The 18104-nt window shown below is 42.5% G+C and overlaps 1 long non-coding RNA gene and 2 other non-coding genes across 3 annotated transcripts; all 3 read right to left on the bottom strand.

The window, feature by feature from the left end:
- Window positions 1–3795: 3795 nt before the first annotated feature.
- LOC148632058 (uncharacterized) lies at window positions 3796–18011 on the bottom strand. The gene is made up of 3 exons (XR_015934484.1): window positions 17893–18011; window positions 17648–17794; window positions 3796–3876 (listed from the first exon to the last, which is right to left on the bottom strand). It is a non-coding gene; the product is annotated as an uncharacterized LOC148632058 (long non-coding RNA).
- Window positions 4075–4216, bottom strand: LOC148632060 (U4 spliceosomal RNA). Its single transcript, XR_015934489.1, has one exon. It is a non-coding gene; the product is annotated as a U4 spliceosomal RNA (small nuclear RNA).
- Window positions 4903–5044, bottom strand: LOC148632059 (U4 spliceosomal RNA). The gene has a single exon (XR_015934493.1). It is a non-coding gene; the product is annotated as a U4 spliceosomal RNA (small nuclear RNA).
- Window positions 18012–18104: the final 93 nt, after the last annotated feature.

The raw sequence follows: 18104 nt of genomic DNA, 5'->3' as shown, positions 1-18104 counted from the left end.
TGACATGGGACTGGTAATTGACAATGGTTTCTATGATTTCGAACTGGCCATCCCAGTACTGGGGCAGCTCCCTGGTCCCTTGGCCAGGGAGGGGGGAACCGAGCAGGTGTACTACACCTACCCCCGGCGGATGATTGCAATTATGCCAATAGAGGGATTCTGCAACCAGGAGGTGTGCAGGGTGGACCTTAGCGATAAGGATGAGATGGTTGTGTACACAGTACACGCAGGTGTTCCGATGGACCACTCAGCCGAGAGTACGACCCGGGATACCGCCATGCCGTCAAAAGCGGGGTTCCTAGAGCAGGTACAGGAACAGGTTGGCAAGGCAGATGCCCTGGAAACGGAAAGCCAGCGTCAGCAGCTGCGTCAGAATTTCCAGGATTTCCGGGAAGTGTTTGCACGGGACGCCTATGACTGCGGGGTGACGGATTTGAACACAGTGCGCATTCCAACGGCCCCTGGCGCCCGCCCAACCTATGTCAGGCAGTATCGCATTCCCCTCACGGCATACGAGTCCATAAAGCAGACGTTGGATATTCTACTAGAGCGTCAGATCATAAGGGAGTGTAACTCCACTTATAACTCCCCACTGTGGCCGGTGCTGAAACCCAATGGTAAATGGCGTCTGACCATTGACTACCGGCAGCTGAATAAACAGGTTCCTTTGTCACGATGGCCAATGATCTACCTAGATCAGGAGTTAGCCAAGGTGACAACAGCGAAATATTTCACCACAGTGGATGTTGCCAATGGGTTCTGGACCCTTAAGGTAGAACCAACAGACCAGTACAAACTGACCTTTTCCTTTGGAAACAGGCAGTTCACCTGGAATCGATGCCCCTTTGGGTATTCCAACTCCCCAGCGGAGTTCAACATATTTCTGCACAAAGCCATGAGTGATGCAGCCGCCAGGGGCAACCTGGTCTATGTGGACGATATTCTGATGAGGAGTCAGACCTGGGAAGAACACATGGCCGAGATCAGGCATGTGTTGACCCAGCTCTCCTGTGCAGGGGCCAAACTGTCCCTGGCTAAGGGACAGTGGTGTAGGACCCAAGTGGAGTACGTGGGACTGTTGGTTGGAGCCCAAGGCATACAGCCACAGTCCAGCAGAGTCCAAGCTATCCACAATATGAAGTCGCCCACTAACCTGTCTGAACTGCGCAGCTTTCTGGGAGTATGTAATTATTCCCAGCAGTTCATTGAGGATTACGCTGAAATAGCAAGGCCCCTCCACAAGCTGTTGCAGAAAGACGTGCCCTTTGAGTGGGGGCCTTCCCCAGAACCGGCTGTGATGGAGCTGAAGCGCAGACTCGGTAGTGCGCCGAGCTTGGCCTACCCTGACAAAAATAAGGTCTTCTACCTTGAAGCAGGGTTCTCAGAGCACTGCCTTGGGGCTGCTCTGAGTCAGGAATATAACCAAGAGCGAAGGGTGGTGGCATATGCCAGTCGAGCCCTGAGCCCAGTGGAGCAAAAGTTCTTGGACTGCGAGAAGGCCCTGTTGTCTACGGTCTGGTCGGTAGAACACTTCCGTAGTTATGTTGGGGGACAAAAGATCATCATCGAAACCTGCCACCAACCTGTGACATTCCTGCATAGCCAGAGACTGAAAGCGGGCAGGGTGTCAAATAGCAGGATTGTGGCATGAATGATGGCCCTACAAGGCTATGAGATAGAGGTACGTTATGCACAGAGCAAGAAAATGTACCTGGGACAGGGCCTGGCTTTGGGCCAAGTGTGTCACGGCTGTGACACTGACATGGAAGCTCCAGAAACAATTCCCGCTGCTGAGCTACCGAACAATCATCGGTACTACGATGAGAACGTGGGCCAGGGCTTACCCATGGCCTATGTTGACGGTTGCTCTTTTCGCCACGAACAGCAGGTGCTAGCAGGGGTATGAGTAGTCTGGCAAGACAATACTCCCTGTGGGCCGACCCGCTATAAGCTAGGACCAAAGACTAGTCAGTATGCGGAAGTAGCTGGGGTGCTGATCACCCTCCAGCAGGCCCTGACACATGGCCTTAAACAGTTTGTCATCTGTAGTGACTCGAACTACGCCCGACATAGCTTCGTGTCTCACATTCCGTATTGGAATGCCCGGGGCAAGGAAGTAAAGAACAAAGAGTTGTTCCTGGCCAGTGACAAGCTCACGACCGAGGCTGGAATGATGGTTTACTGGAGGAAGGTGAAGGGACACTCCCAGGTGAAGGGACCCGACAAAGACGGGAATGATGAGGCCGACCGGTTGGCCAAATCTGGCGCCTTAGAGGGTGAACCCTGGCAGTTCCAGCAGGAATGGCTACCCCCAGAATTCGTGGCTGAGGTCAAGGCGGTCACCCGAAGCAGGGCTAGACAGGATGTCGGAGCTGACCCTCAATCTGTAGTGCTTGGGTCACAGGGTTTTAACACCGATCTTGCGGAAATGCAGAAACAGGACCCAGCAGTTGGGCAAATGTATCAGCATATCGCTGACCCAGTGCGTCAACCTCTTTCGGAGCAGGTGCTGAGCCAGTCTCTGGAGCTGAAGGAGCTGGCAGAGGTGAAAGACAACCTAAAAATTATAAAGGGGTTGTTGGTTTGTGTACCAGTTGCACAAGGTGTCCCAAAGTGGGTAGTTCCCCACTGTCATCGGGGGGTCATGATCCAACACGCTCATGACGAACCCTGTGGGGGTCACCGGGGAATCAAGGCTACATACGACACTATCCAGCAGGTGGCATTCTGGCCTCACATGGGCCAAGACATCGCCGCGTATGTAAAGGGGTGTCTGACGTGTAGCCAGTTCCAACCATCACGGCCCTTGCACCGTGCACCACTCCAGAAAAAGGGCATGACATTCACCTGGTCCAATCTTCAAATGGATTGGGTGGGGCCGCTGGTGAGGTCATCCAGAGGGAACAAATATTTCCTCACTGTTACGTGTGCATTCACAAAATGGATTGAGTGCCTCCCAGCACCCAACGACACGGCAGAGACAACTGCAGTGCTGTTGGTGAACCATGTGTTCAGTCGATGGGGATTCCCCCTGACCGTGGACTCGGATCGGGGAACCCATTTCACAGCTACAGTAATGGCAACCCTGTGGAATATGAATGAAATCCCCCAGGTTTCCGTTCACGTTCACTCTGCTGCCCACGTCAGAGTACAGAATCTGAATCCAGCGGCTGAAACTCTCTCCGAAACCGAAGCGTTCCAGCACCCTGAACAGATAGCTGTGGTTCACTCTGTCGAAGGCTTTCTCCTGGTCCAGGCTGACCACCATCATGGGCACGTTCCGGTCCTCGGCCCAGGCGATGGCGTCTCTGGTCAACTGGAAGTTCCAGCTGACGGATCGCCCCTCCACCCCACACGTCTGGTCGCTGTGGATGATGTGGGGGAGGGCGGTTCTCAGTCTGCCGGTCAGGAGCTTGGACAGGATCTTTACGTCCACGCAGAGCATCGTGATCGGCCTCCAGTTTTTGAGGTCGGCGGCATCTACTCCCTTGAAGAGCAGGGAGATGACGCCCTCCCTCATGGTGTCTCCGAGTTTCCCCCGGCGGAAGATCTCCTGCGCCACTTCCACCAGATCTGCCGCAAGGGTGTCCCAGAAGCAGGTGTAGAATTCCTTGGGGAGTCCGTCCGGCCCCGGCACCTTGCCATTCTCCATGGACAAGAGCGCCGCCTTCAGCTCCTCGGCCGTGATCGGACCCTCCAAGTCCTCCCTCACCTCCTCCGGTACTCGTGCCGTCAGCCCCTCCAGAAAAGCGTCGCCTGCCTCCACCTCCGTCTGCTTTTCTACTTTGCCTCTACTTTGTCGCTCTCGTCCAGCACTTCCTCTCCATCTCCCCGTCTCAGGCTGTGGATCACCCTCTTTTTCTGGGCTCCCCGGACCTGGTTGAAGAAATAGGAGGAACAGGTTTCATTATTTTCATAATGCTCCCTTTGTGCCTTGACCAGGAAAGCCTTGGCTTTCTCCGTGTGCAGTCTGCGGAGCCTCTCCTTCAGGTCCCGTGCCCGGGCTGAATTGAAGGCTCCTCCCCCGTTAGCCGAGCTGTATTCCTCCTCGAGGTCTTTAAACACCTTCCTCAGTCTCTGACAAGTCTGTCAAAAATTGCTTTCGCCGATTGTATTGCAAACCGGCGGAAGCGGGGTATTGGGAAAAGTTTTCAACTAGCAATAATCGCGCCTCGGCTAAACCTCACAGGCTACGATACTGCCACTGCGCAAAGCTGACGGTTGCCAGGCAACCGCGGGGATCCTATGGAAATCGTTATCGATCGTCTCATGGCATGTCGTTGCGGTAACGCTTCATATTTGTCGTCTTCTTCTTCTTCTACCTTGAGGTTTTGAAGAATTTCATGACAGACAAGGGCTCCGTTGGGAACAAAGGGCGTTGTGAGAAAACCGTTGCTTATTTTCAGCAGCAGAAATACAACCCTTTAAATCCAAGATGACAGAACAATGACGAAGGGCATGCCGGGAGGAACTCATGCACTACAGAGGAAAGGGGGCGGGCACGTACAGTTCACATTCAAGCCACAAGTACTCTTCTCGGATGTTGCACAAACAAATCCTAACGTCCTGAAAGCATTGCAGCATGTTTGTGTCCCACTTCCCGTGGCTGCAGGACGACTGACACGAACGGACAAACACAATCTGTAGCGTTTAGCGTGACATAGTCTTGCAGGCATTGTGCTGTCTCACTGCAATAATATACCGCTGGAGGAAACAGCCCGGGTTCGATGAGCCTTGGAATGTGACTAGGAAAGTGAAGCCTTTTGAAAGTGATCTCGACAGACGCTGTTCTCTGCATAACGCTGAAAGAGCTAAAGAGCGTTTCTGTTGAGACGTAACAAGCTCGTTTCTTTCTACCATGATGTTACCATGACAAAATCTGTCTTTAAACACCTTGCTCAGTCCCTGACGAGACTGACAAAAATTGCTTTCGCCGATTGTATTGCAAACCGGCGGAAGCGGGGTATTGGGAAAAGTTTTCAACTAGCAATAATCGCGCCTCGGCTAAACGTCACAGGCTACGATACTGCCGCTGCGCAAAGCTGACAGTTGCCAGGCAACCGCGAGGATCCTATGGAAATCAACATGGTTCATGATTAGGTTTATGAGCAATCTAATTACTTATTCGTTTAAAACGCTATATAAAATAAAGTTTATTATTAATTTGCTGGACAGAGCGGTGAACTTTATTATGCATAAGACAAAGATAACGATCCTGATCAGTTTAGAAATCTGTGTACGCTGTAAGGTTTTTACTTCTTAAACTTTTAAAATACACGTTTCGAATAGAAAGAAATCCTCTTCCTGGTACAGTATGTATAGCAAACCAGCACGTCTTTTTTCTCCAATCAGAGGGGTGTCAGATGGTGTCAGCCAATCACCATTCTGAAACCCTACCATTAACTCTGGTATGGGGAGACCCCAGAATTCTGTCCCATAGTTTAGACAGATGATAGATACTTTTATTGATCCCGTGAGGGAAATAAAGTAAATCATTTTCATTTTAGGAAATTATTAAATGCTCGGTTAAAAGCAAAGGAGATTGTCTGTTATAGTGGACATAAAAACAAGAGTTCGCTGGCATTATATCTTAGAAGACACAGACCGGCGCCAGACCGGTAAAATGCCAGATGAACTAGGGATTGGACAGTTTCCAAGTGCTTGTACAATTGATGGAAATGTTCAAATAAATGTGCAAAAGAAATAAACAAAATAATCATTTATTTCTTTATCATATTGGCTAGCTAATGTCCTCTCTTTGCTAGTTAGTGGCTATGTTTCTGCGTTGGGTAGCAACGGGTGACTGTTCTCAGGCGGAAGATGTAAACAGCTTAATGTTCGTGTTAAATAATTTTTTTAAATTAAAATTCATTCTATACAGCAATCGCATATTTGGGTACCGTTTCATAAAACTTTCATGCTTAAAATGTTTAGGGAGAAATGGAAGACTGGTGTGTATTTTTTCTTTAAACTACCAAGACCAGCCATACACAGTACAGTTTATATACATACAGTAATGTTTATGTTCCTAAATTAATATCGTTTATGACCTTCAGATGCATTATGCTCCTCTTCTTTTTATGCTCAGCTACTAAAATTTCCCTTTAGTGGTAAAATCCATATAAATATTCAAAACTAAGCGGATTAAAATGTGCACAGTAAAGACATTAAATGATTAAATCTTTTCACTACTAACCAATGCACCACGAGTGCCCCTGTCGGTCATTTTGGCCAGCCAATCACTTACCGCGGTGCCCTCCGGTGCCCTGCAGTGGCTTGTGGGTAGGTTACTGTACCGCGGGTTTTTACAGCGCATTTTGAATGGCTGCATCTGTATGATGTTATATGATGTTTTTTTTTTTCAAATTTTAAATGATCATTTTTCATGGAGCTTTGAAGGGGATAAATTCAGCCTCTTTAGCCAGGCCAGAGCTCCAGAAGCCTGTTTAGGATTCTAGCTTTCTCCCCTTGCAGGCATCGGGCACAGAGGACCTCATGGTTTTCCTAAAAATCTTTTTTTTTTGTATTCCTTGTTGTTCCAAACTTAATTCTAAACACTTTTAATTAGAAATTATATTACAACTAGTGCAAAAAATGACTAATTTCACAAAAAATAATGTAATATAAAACAGATGTTTATAACTTTATTGTAGTGTTTTAGAAACTAATATGTCTTCAAAAATGGTTATTTTTCACTCCTAGGAATGAAAGCTGTTGTTATATGATGTTTATTTTCAAATTTTGAAAAATCAAAGGATTCTAGCTTTCTCCCCTTGCAGGCATCGGACACAGAGAACCTCATGGTTTTCCTAAAAATCATTTTTTATGTTCCCTGGTGTTTCAAACTTAGTTTTAATTTGTTATTATGTTAAAAACAGGGTAATAAATTTCTAATTGGACTATAAATAATGTCATATTGTCTGCTATAAAACTGATGTTTTCAACTCTGTTCTAGAGATTCTAGAATCAACTAATAGAGAATTGAAATAAAAAAGGGCATAAGAAGACATTACCAACAACGACCACAAGATGGAGATAGTGTCTAGACATTACCAACAACGACCACAAGATGGAGATATTATCCAAAGAGGCAAGAGGGCAAAGCCGCGATAAGGTAAAATCATTTTTTGAAAGAGATTGCTGTCAGAATGCACATCCGTATCCCAAACAGAATCTCTAGTAAAATATGATCATTTGTGAAACAGGCAAATGAGTGTCTACTACAATATGATTGCTACATATCTGCATTTGTTGGTTTTTAAGGAGTAAGAGTGGAGGGGGTTTAAACCTGCGATCCAGTGTGTTGAAGTATTTCACAACACTACCCCTAGCACATCTGGAAATAAATCCTCATAATGATTATTGCCCTGGGCATGTACCAAAAAATCAGTGAGCATATATATATATATCAAGTAATAGGTTTATTCCATGCTGAAAAAAAATTTTTCAGCATGGAATAAACCTATTACTTGTTCCTTTGCAGCCTACGCATGCTGACGCAGCTACCCACCTATATATATATATCACTGTGTTGAAGCTAGAGACACAGAATAACTGCAAACACATCCTAAATACAGTGTAGTTCAGGTGAGTAGCTGCGTCAGCATGCGTAGGCTGCAAAGGAACAAGTAATAGGTTTATTCCATGCTGAAAAAAAGAAGAAAGAGAACACAACGTTTCGGCCGTGGAGCCTTCTTCAGGTGTGAGAGAGACAGGGCAGTAGGCAGAGGTAAAGTAGCGGGAGAACAAAGGTTGGGAGGGAGGAGGAGTGAGAGGCGGGAGCAGGGGACAAAAGAGAGGCCAATCAAGAGGTGTGAAGTCAGAATGGGTGCAGAGAGGTGTGAAATGAAACTTCCAATGAATGGAGAAAATTTAAAAGAACAGTAGTCTGTCATTAAGGGAAGGGAGAATGTGTGATCCTAGCTGCAGAATAATTTTAGTTTCGGTGGTCTTTCTGATGTATGAGTTCGGAAAACCATTTTTGAGAACACAGACGGAGAGATTAGAGTGGTCGTGGCCGTCAGAGGTGAAATGAGAAACAATGGGCTTGGAGAGATCTTTAATCTTCACAGCCCTGACGTGTTCTCTGAAGTGGTCTCCGAGTCTCCTTCCTGTTTCTCCAATGTAGATGGCTGGACATTTACTGCAAGAGATCCAGTAAATGAGGTTGCTGGAAGTACAAGATGCTGTCTGGGTGATCCGGAATTATCCTGAGGGGCCTTGAATGAGTGTGGTGGTGGCTGTGTACTTGCAGGTGATACAACGAGCTCTGTTGCAAGGGAAAGTGCCTGGTGTGGATGGTTGTTGAGGGCGGTCAAGGGAGCTGTGAACAAGGAGGTTAAGCAGATTAGGTGGTCGGCGATATGAGATGATAGGGCAATCAGAAAAGAGGGCCCCAATGGAGGGATCATCCTGTAGGATGGAAAAGTTGTGGTTAATGGTCCTGGGGATACGAAGTGTGTTAGGGTGGTAAGGAAGCACCAAAGGAATGCGGTTGTTACGGCGGGAGTTCCTGATCGGGTTGATGGTCCAGGGGGTGTTTTTGGCTCGGGCAAGGGCCCTGTCAATCACACTGCTGGGGTATCCTCTGTTGATGAAAAATGAGTACATTTCGAGGGCTTGGTTCTCAAAGTCGATGTCATCGCTGCATAGTCGTCGTAACCTAAGGAACTGTGAAAAAGGAAGAGAGTTTTTAGTATGGTTGGGGTGAAATGAGCTGTACAGGAGGTAGCTGTGTGAATCCGTGGGTTTGTAATAAACTGAAGTGGACAGTCGGGGGTAGTTGATAGACAAGTGGATGTCTAGAAACGGAAGAGTGGTGGAAGATATGTTAACCGTATATTTGAGGGACGGGTGGAAGTTGGTGAAATGGTGCAGGAAGAACTCAAGCTGATCGCTGGAGCATGTGGCGGCACCGACGCAGTCATCAATATATCACTTGTAGAGGTCAGGGACATAGCCAGTGTAGGAAGCGAAGAAGCGTTCTTCTACCCAGCCGACAAAAATGTTGGCATAGCTGGGTCCCATTCTGGTGCCTATGGCAACTCCACTGACCTGTTGGTAAAAAAGATTATTGAAAGAGAATGCGTTCAGTGTGAGGACCAATTCTGCAAGGCGTACCAGGGTGTGGGTGGGTGGATCAAGCACTGTGCGTTTGTCCAGCGTGTGCCTGAGGGCTGTAAGGCCGTCGTTATGGGGAATGACGGTGTACAGAGATGTGATGTCCATGGTAAAAATGTGGCATTCGGTACCCTGAAATTGGAAATCATTGAAAAGTTGGAGCGCGTGGTTGGTGTCTTTGATGTATGAGGGAAGATCTTCAACCAGCGGTCTCATGAGGCTGTCGAGAAAGGCTGAGATGTAAGTAGTTGGACAGTTACATGCTGATACGATGGGGCGTCCAGGGGTGTCCGGTTTGTGGATTTTGGGGAGGAGGTAAAATTGAGATACCTGTGGATGTTCCATGATGAGCGGGTTCGCCTCCTGGGGGAGCTCGTTACTGCTAATAAGAAGGGAAATGGTGGATACCCCTTCCTTTTGGTAGTCAGTGGTAGGGTCCTGTTGGAGAGGGAGGTAGGCAGAAGTGTCAGTTAGTTGTCTAGAGGCTTCAAAGATATATAGATCCTTACGCCACACCACAACAGCACCTCCTTTGTCCGCTGGTTTGATGACGATATCATCCCTGTTGCGGAGAGACAGGAGCGCCTGATTTTCTCCTTGGGTGAGGTTAGACCTATGTTTGCTGGGTATAGAGAGTGCCTTGGGAGCTTGATTAGTGCATTGGTTGATGAAATATTCAACTGGTGGAAAACGGCCAGAGGAGGGAGTCCAACAGCTCTGTTTGGGATTAATGTTGTTAATGACATCAATAACCGGGTTATAAAGGAACAAGTAACAGTGTTCCTGCACCTTTGACCTCATCCAGAATGTATCGTTTTTTGAAAGGGATTGCTGTCAGAATGCACAACTGAATCCCAAACAGAATCTCTAGTCAAATATGATCATTTGTGAAACAGGCAAATGAGTCTGTCAGGTGCCCATTGCTCATTTTCAGACACAATTATGCAATACTTTCACCATGCGTTGAGCAGTAGGGATTAAAGATACCAGAGGTAAGGTTTAAAAGTGATTCTGAGGTGCAACACATCGGCGATACAGCTAGGCATCTGAAATGCGGGATTTGAGAGCCCTTCAGGGAACACTGTACCCTAAAGGTACAGATGCAGCCATTCAAAATGGGTGAGGTATTTCGCGGCATACCCCGGTGGGCGTGTCACAGTATCACGCAGTATCACGCGGTATCACGTGTGTCACGTGACTAACTATCCGGCGTCGCCTTGTAAAACCGCCAGGGGGAGCTTAACCTCTCATGTACAGCATTTGAGCCTTTAATTTTGAACTGTGTATTACAGCATGTTAATCATCAGTCACTAAAATGTTGGTATATATTATTAAAGCAAGATTGCTCAGTTGGACAGAAGTACACAACCTACCTTTATCAGAAATATTTATGCATCAAAGCCTTTACTGAAGATATTACTAATAGTATTGATAATGGATGACTTTGGACAAGCTGTATACTCAAAGTATAATTTCTTTAGCACATTTGTACAAGCACTTGGAATCTGTCCAAGCCATACTTTGTCAGGCATTTTGTTTTACTTCAACGGGGCATAAAAACTTCCTTGCTTTTAACAGGGCGTTTCATAATTTCTAGCTACGAAAATGATTTAAAATGCGACACCTATCATTCAACTAGAGCTTAAAATATCACAAGGAAAAATACACACCGGTATTCCATTTCTCCCTAAACATTGTAAGCTTCGAAGTCTTTAACTAACGTGATACCGGAGTCAACAAGCATACTTTTAGAATTTGATTAAAAGGGAATATAATATGGAATCGCGTATCTAAAGAATTTAATAACGGTATGATTATATCCGTGTACTGCGGCAGGACTGTGTAAGGCTGTTTCGCCTACCTGATTATGCGAGCTGTCTTGTAGCCTACTGGTCTAGGTGCGTGACTACCAGCTGGCAGGTTGTGTGTTTGAATCCAGCTGGTGCTGGACTTTTATTTTAACAAACATTTCTTCGAAAAAATAGGTAAGCGATATTATGGACAATCAATTGACTTTTATATTTCAAAATATCGCAACATGATCGATATTTGCGATATTTTGAATATATCTTCCCTTCTGACAGCGGTTCCTGCTTCTATTGTGTGTGTGTGTGCAACAGTAAATTTTTATAGAGAAATGGAGGCTGGACAGTATGCGTTACAATATAAACATTTATATTGATTTAAATCGTGTTCTGATTTAAATCGCAAACGCGTGTTTAATTATGTGTTTTTTAATCATGATCAGGCTAATGCATTTCTTCATTTTCTGTATGAACCAGCTTAGAGGTTCATACAGAAAGACAGCTTGTGTTTAAATTGAGTGTAAGGTAATTTATGCTTCTAAAGTCATGGTCAGTATTGTTGTACTGTGCTGTACTGTGTCACATTATTTTATAGCGTTTTTATTGCGTTATTAAATCCGGTGGCGCTGTGTTAGTTTCCTGACTCACATTATTTAAACTGCGACACTGATCATTCATCTCTAAATAAACTTTATTTTATATAGCGTTTTTAAGCAAATAGGTAATTAGATTGCTCATAAACCTAATCACTTTTTCTACATAAACACAGCGTGATTGCTCTCTGAAAATGCTTTTCCTTTATTTTTAAAGTAGGCTCAGATTTCAACTATAGATCGTATTATTATAAACTTTCTTGGAAAAATGTATTTTATGTAAACCATGTTTGCTATTAATTCATTTAGGGCTAAAATACGTTCATTGTCTTCTAATCGAGTCGAGTTGACATTGGAAGCCTGCCACACCCGGACTGTTAAACCAACGCATTAGCACGTCAAAGCCCATTGAGCCAGTATTGGCTTTAGTATCCCCCCCTTCTCCCCTCAATTCAATTCAGTTCAAGGTGTTTTATTTGCATGACAGATGGGTACAAGCAGTGTTGGGTACTGTATGTATATTGTAACGCTTATGGCAGACAGGCACTGTGTAGGAGCCGACGCACCAGAGCAGCGCCTGCAATTTTTATATTTATAACTTAGTTTTTAAAATTAGTCAAGCAATACGAAGCATCTCCTTTTACTTAGTGCCTGAGCATACTGCAACGCGTGTGAAGCCCATAAACGATATTAATTTTGGAACTTAAACATACAGTATATGGCTGGTCTCGGTACTTTAAAGAAAACATACACACCAGTATTCCATTTCTCCCTAAACATTTTAAGCATCGAAGTCTTTAACTAACGCGATACCGGAGTCAACAAGCATACTTTTAGAATTTGATTAAAAGGGAATATAATATGGAATCGCGTATCTAAAGAATTTAATAACGATATAATTATATTCATGTTGCAAAAGAACTGCAACGGACATAAAAACTCCCTTGCATGGTTTCATTACGACCAGAATCGGTCTTGAGATATTTTTAACTTGATTTACAGTATTTGAGAGGTATGTCTTAACACCGATACTACAGTCCTTAAGTACTGCTCACGTATATGTTTCTAGGTTTATATTATGCATTTCATACGGTCAAATTACTTTTGAGCAATAAGAAGCGAGAAACGGTATGCGTTTTACTTTCGTTTTGTGCTGGGACCCGTGGATTGATTAGAGATATCAAGTACATACAAGTCATTTTTTAAATGTTGTAGTTCGTCTTGAAAAAATGTTACGAGAACATCATCTATCAACAATTACACAGGTTCTGTTTCCATATTGCGGATTTTGGTTACGTAATATTATTTTCTAGATTTCACGTTGTGAATATGATGGGATGTCTGATGGGATGTTCCTAAAAATCCATCCTCTGTAAAACGTCTTCTCTAGTTGTCCTGCATATGTATTCGCTAATGAAGCTGTGTGTTCTGAGCCTAGCCAGCTTAGAGGGCTAAAGACAGCTTGTGTTTAAATTGAGTGTAAGGCAATTTATGCTTCTAAAGTCATGGTCAGCATTTATCTTTGTACTGTGTTGTAAACTTGTTCTGTGCCAATCACAAACTCGTTTTCAATAATATTATTTTATTAATTCAGCAGTTTGTGAGAGGGACATCCAGCAGGGAGACACACACACACCGGTTTTCATTGACAACATTGTTTTTTTTTCAATTCCTCTTGTCTAACAGGAATGTTTTGTTTGTGGACAGACTGTTAGACAAGAGGAAAAGACCGCCTCCTCCTACGAAGCATTTCGTTGATCCGATCACGAATTCTTTTCCAGTCGTACGCAGCAAGGGTTGAGAATCTCCGATTCACCATCGTACTAATGGTTTCCCGGAGATTGGGTTAAAAAACAAAACAAAAAACATACTAACAACTGTGCCATCCTACTCCTTAGTTAATATATTTTATTATTCATGAACAGTTAACATTGTTAGCAAAATATTTTGAATTATATTTAACCCTATTTTTTCTTTAGTTTTGTATTTTACTTATATGATAGTCAGACTTAATGTATATTTGAACAATGAAAATATATTTTTACAAGATTTTACATTTAACACTTAAAATTAATATGGTTAATAATAGTAAACTGTAACATGCTGTAACAAGATCGGTTACAAGAAGAAAATGCTTTCAGAGAAAATGTTTCAACCAAACCTGTTCCCACACACCCCGCCCCCACTACCATTAGAATATACACAAACATTTTAGCGTTTCATTCTGAGCAGAAGACCCTCACACCTGAAGAGTGCTGGCTGTGACGAATTAAACCGGTTTTACAGGTTTCAATCACAGACCATGTGACATGGGACTCAGTAAACTACGGTAACACCGTATTTGATAACGCTTTAAAAACGCTATAAAATAATGTGACTTGGCACAGAACAAGTTTACAACACAGTACAAAGATAAATGCTGACCATGACTTTAGAAGCATAAATTGCCTTACACTCAATTTAAACACAAGCTGTCTTTAGCCCTCTAAGCTGGCTAGGCTCAGAACACACAGCTTCATTAGCGAATACATATGCAGCACAACTAGAGAAGACGTTTTACAGAGGATGGATTTTTAGGAACATCCCATCAGACATCCCATCATATTCACAACGTGAAATCTAGAAAATAATATTACGTAACCAAAATCCGCAATATGGAAACAGAACCTGTGTAATTGTTGATAGATGATGTACTCGTAACATTTTTTCAAGACGAACTACAACATTTAAAAAATGACTTGTATGTACTTGATATCTCTAATCAATCCACGGGTCCCAGCACAAAACGAAAGTAAAACGCATACCGTTTCTCGCTTCTTATTGCTCAAAAGTAATTTGACCGTATGAAATGCATAATATAAACCTAGAAACATATACGTGAGCAGTACTTAAGCACTGTAGTATCGGTGTTAAGACATACCTCTCAAATACTGTAAATCAAGTTAAAAATATCTCAAGACCGATTCTGGTCGTAATGAAACCATGCAAGGGAGTTTTTATGTCCGTTGCAGTTCTTTTGCAACATGAATATAATTATATCGTTATTAAATTCTTTAGATACGCGATTCCATATTATATTCCCTTTTAATCAAATTCTAAAAGTATGCTTGTTGACTCCGGTATCACGTTAGTTAAAGACTTCGAAGCTTACAATGTTTAGGGAGAAATGGAATACTGGTGTGTATTTTTTTCTTTAAAGTACCGAGACCAGCCATATACTGTATGTTTATGTTAAGATTTCCCTTCAGTGGTAAAATTAGATATGAATATTCAATACTTAAACGGGCACAGTTAAGACATTAAATATACATATACATATTGTATACAGTACAGTTTGCATACGGTAATATGTTTATGTTACGCGATTAAAAAATAAATAAATAAAACTGGAAGGTCCAGCACCACCATTATGTTTATATGGTTGTTTTTGTTGGTTGGTTGTTATTATGGTTATTAATAATACGATCTATAGTTGAAATCTGAGCCTAAATAAAAAGAAAAAGCAAGTGATTAGGTTTATGAGCAATCTAATTACTTATTCGTTTAAAACGCTATATAAAATAAAGTTTATTATTAATTTGCTGGACAGAGCGGTGAACATTATTATGCATAAGACAAAGATAACGATCCTGATCAGTTTAGAAATCTGTGTACGCTGTAAGGTTTTTACTTCTTAAACTTTTAAAATACACGTTTTGAATAGAAAGAAATCCTCTTCCTGGTAGTGTGTATAGCACGCCAGCACGTCTTTTTTCTTCAATCAGAGGGGTGTCAGATAGTGTCAGCCAATCACCATTCTGCGTTGGGTAGCAACGGGTGACTGTTCTCAGGCGGAAGATGTAAACAGCTTAATGTTCGTGTTAAATTTTTTTTTTTTAATTCAATTAAACGGGCACAGTTAAGACATCAAATATACATATACATACTGTATACAGTACAGTTTGCATACGCTAATATGTTTATGTTACGCGATTAAAAAATAAAAAAATAAAAATGAAAAGTCCAACACCAGCTGGATTCGAACACACAACCTGCCAGCTGGTAGTCACGCACCTAGACCAGTAGGCTACAAGACAGCTCGCATGAGCAGGTAGGCAAAACAGCCTTACACAGTCCTGCCGCAGTACACGGATATAATCATACCGTTATTAAATTCTTTAGATACGCGATTCCATATTATATTCCCTTTTAATCAAATTCTAAAAGTATGCTTGTTGACTCCGGTATCACGTTAGTTAAAGACTTCGAAGCTTACAATGTTTAGGGAGAAATGGAATACTGGTGTGTATTTTTTTCTTTAAAGTACCAAGACCAGCCATATACTGTATGTTTACGTTCCAAAATTAATATCGTTTATGGCCTTCACACGCGTTACAGTATGCTCCTATTCTTTTTATGCTCAGCTACTAAGATTTCCCTTCAGTGGTAAAATTCAATATCTACAACGGGCACAGTAAAGGCGTTTACAGTAAGTCTTTCTACGACAGACCAACGGACCACGAGTGCCCCTGTCGGTCAACCAATCACGCACCGCGGTATCGCGTGTCATCTTACCTGCAGTATCTGTACTGCGGTGTCTGTACCACGCACTTTGAATGGCTGCATCTGTACCAGAAGTCCACTAGTATAAGCATTAAGTCGCTGTCACCCCTGTTACAATGTGATTGCTACATATCTTCATTTCTTTGGTTTTTAAGGAGTAAGAGTGCAGGGGGTCTAAATCTGCGATCCAGTGTGTTTAAGTATTTCACAACACTACCTGTAGCCCGTCTGAAAATAAATCCTCATTCTGATTATTGCCCTGGGCATGTACCAATAAATCACTGAGCATATATATATATATCACTGGGTTGAAGCTAGAAACACAGAATAACTGCAAACACATCCTAAATACAGTGTTCCAGCACCTTTGACCTCATCCAGAACGTATCATTTCTTGAAAGGGATTGCTGTCCGAATGCACATCTGAATCCCAAACAGAATCTCTAGTAAAATACGATCATTTGTGAAACAGGCAAATGACTGTCTCAGGGGCCCATTTCTCATTGTCAGACACATGTATGCAATGCTTTCACTGTGCATTGAGCAATAGGGATCAAAAACACCGCAGGTAAGGTTAGAAGTCATGTTCTATGATCATTTCTTTCAGCATTAGGGACTAAATATACTAAACGTATGATGCTAAAATCCTGAAAAAAGGATGTGCTCCATCTTGTCAGTAGATTGGATTCCAAAACTGATTTGGGTCAATATACATTACCTTTGAAGATAAGGTACAGTCTACTGTAGGGAACCATCAACTTAGAAAGCATTGGCCTTCCCTGGGGGTCAGGTAGGTGCAAAAGATAAACCTTTATCCTATCTTTATATTAAGATAAGTGGCCAAGCAGTATTTTTCCAAGTTTCACCAAGCTGATCATGTTGCCATAGTAGACAAAGTTCTATAAAATGTTAAATAACTTTAAAAAAAAGCATCTTGGTCTTTCAGTACTGTACAAGGTGAATTAAACTGTCCCTGGTAATAAAAAGTAATTAGAAGCATCCCAGAAACTTTATCTCTAGAAACATTAGCTGTTTTATATCATGTAATTTAGTGTGATGTTGTCAGAATTCAAGGACATTATCACACACAGAAATTGGTTCAGTTAAATCTAAAAAACACAGCTAAACATGGGTTTAAATGTAAAATAGAAGTCTTACCTCTTGTCAAAAGATTTAATTCAAGAAGCGATGTAATAAATGATTGCTTATGCTTTATAAACAAATCTAATTAAAATAAAAGCTTAAGTTTTGTATTTATCTTGTACCATAGAACATGATTTTCTTTGTATTTCAAGCCCACAAAGTGTCCAAATGACGCACTACATGATATAAGGAAGATTATCGCATGCATATCGGTATTATCTTTCTTATAAAAATGCATTCCTTTCATTACCTTTTACTTTTTAAAATGAACTCAAATTGTGTATAATGTAATAATTTAAGTAGAATAGATTCAGGTAGGAAATATAGAGTCATGATGTTTATGGCTGACATCATTTCACATGGGTGAATTTTAAGCTAAGAAACAAAAACATTTACAATGAAGATACCATTGCTTAATTTTTAATGCCTTTAAAAAATAAATACCTCCTGAGAATAATTTGCCACTCCCAGATCCTTGGTAAGGTACTGTTTGAATCCAATCAGGAGAGGAGCATCCAGGGAGTGCTTTCTATAGAGTCCAGCTTGGGCCACTCTCTTCCGGCCTGCTGATACTTTTTAACTACTCAGGGCCTGTAAGGATATAAAACACCGGTTTAAACATTTTATACCTATAAGACAAATAGAATTTTAGTAAAAAATAGATACATCTGAAAAATAAAAAGTCTTACTGCTGATAGAGTTCTTCAGAGCTCACATCTTCCCCTTCCTTATCCACTTCTGTTTCAGTTTGTAGAGCAGCCTCTGGCATCTCTTCCTCCTGGACAGCGGCCTCTTGCTCAGGGCCGCTGGAATGCAGGTAGATTCTTTTCAACATGCTTTTACATAATATGTTGTAACAATGATTTCAAAAAGAAACTACAGAAGCCTTACAGATTAAAAA

The sequence above is a fragment of the Lepisosteus platostomus genome, unplaced genomic scaffold, assembly GCF_059453375.1.
Source record: "Lepisosteus platostomus isolate fLepPlt1 unplaced genomic scaffold, fLepPlt1.hap1 Scaffold_70_H1, whole genome shotgun sequence".
In the NCBI taxonomy this organism is placed as follows: Eukaryota; Metazoa; Chordata; class Actinopteri; order Semionotiformes; family Lepisosteidae; genus Lepisosteus; species Lepisosteus platostomus.
The sequence above is the reverse complement of the archived record's forward strand: the minus strand, read 5'-3'. Positions and strand labels throughout refer to the sequence as shown.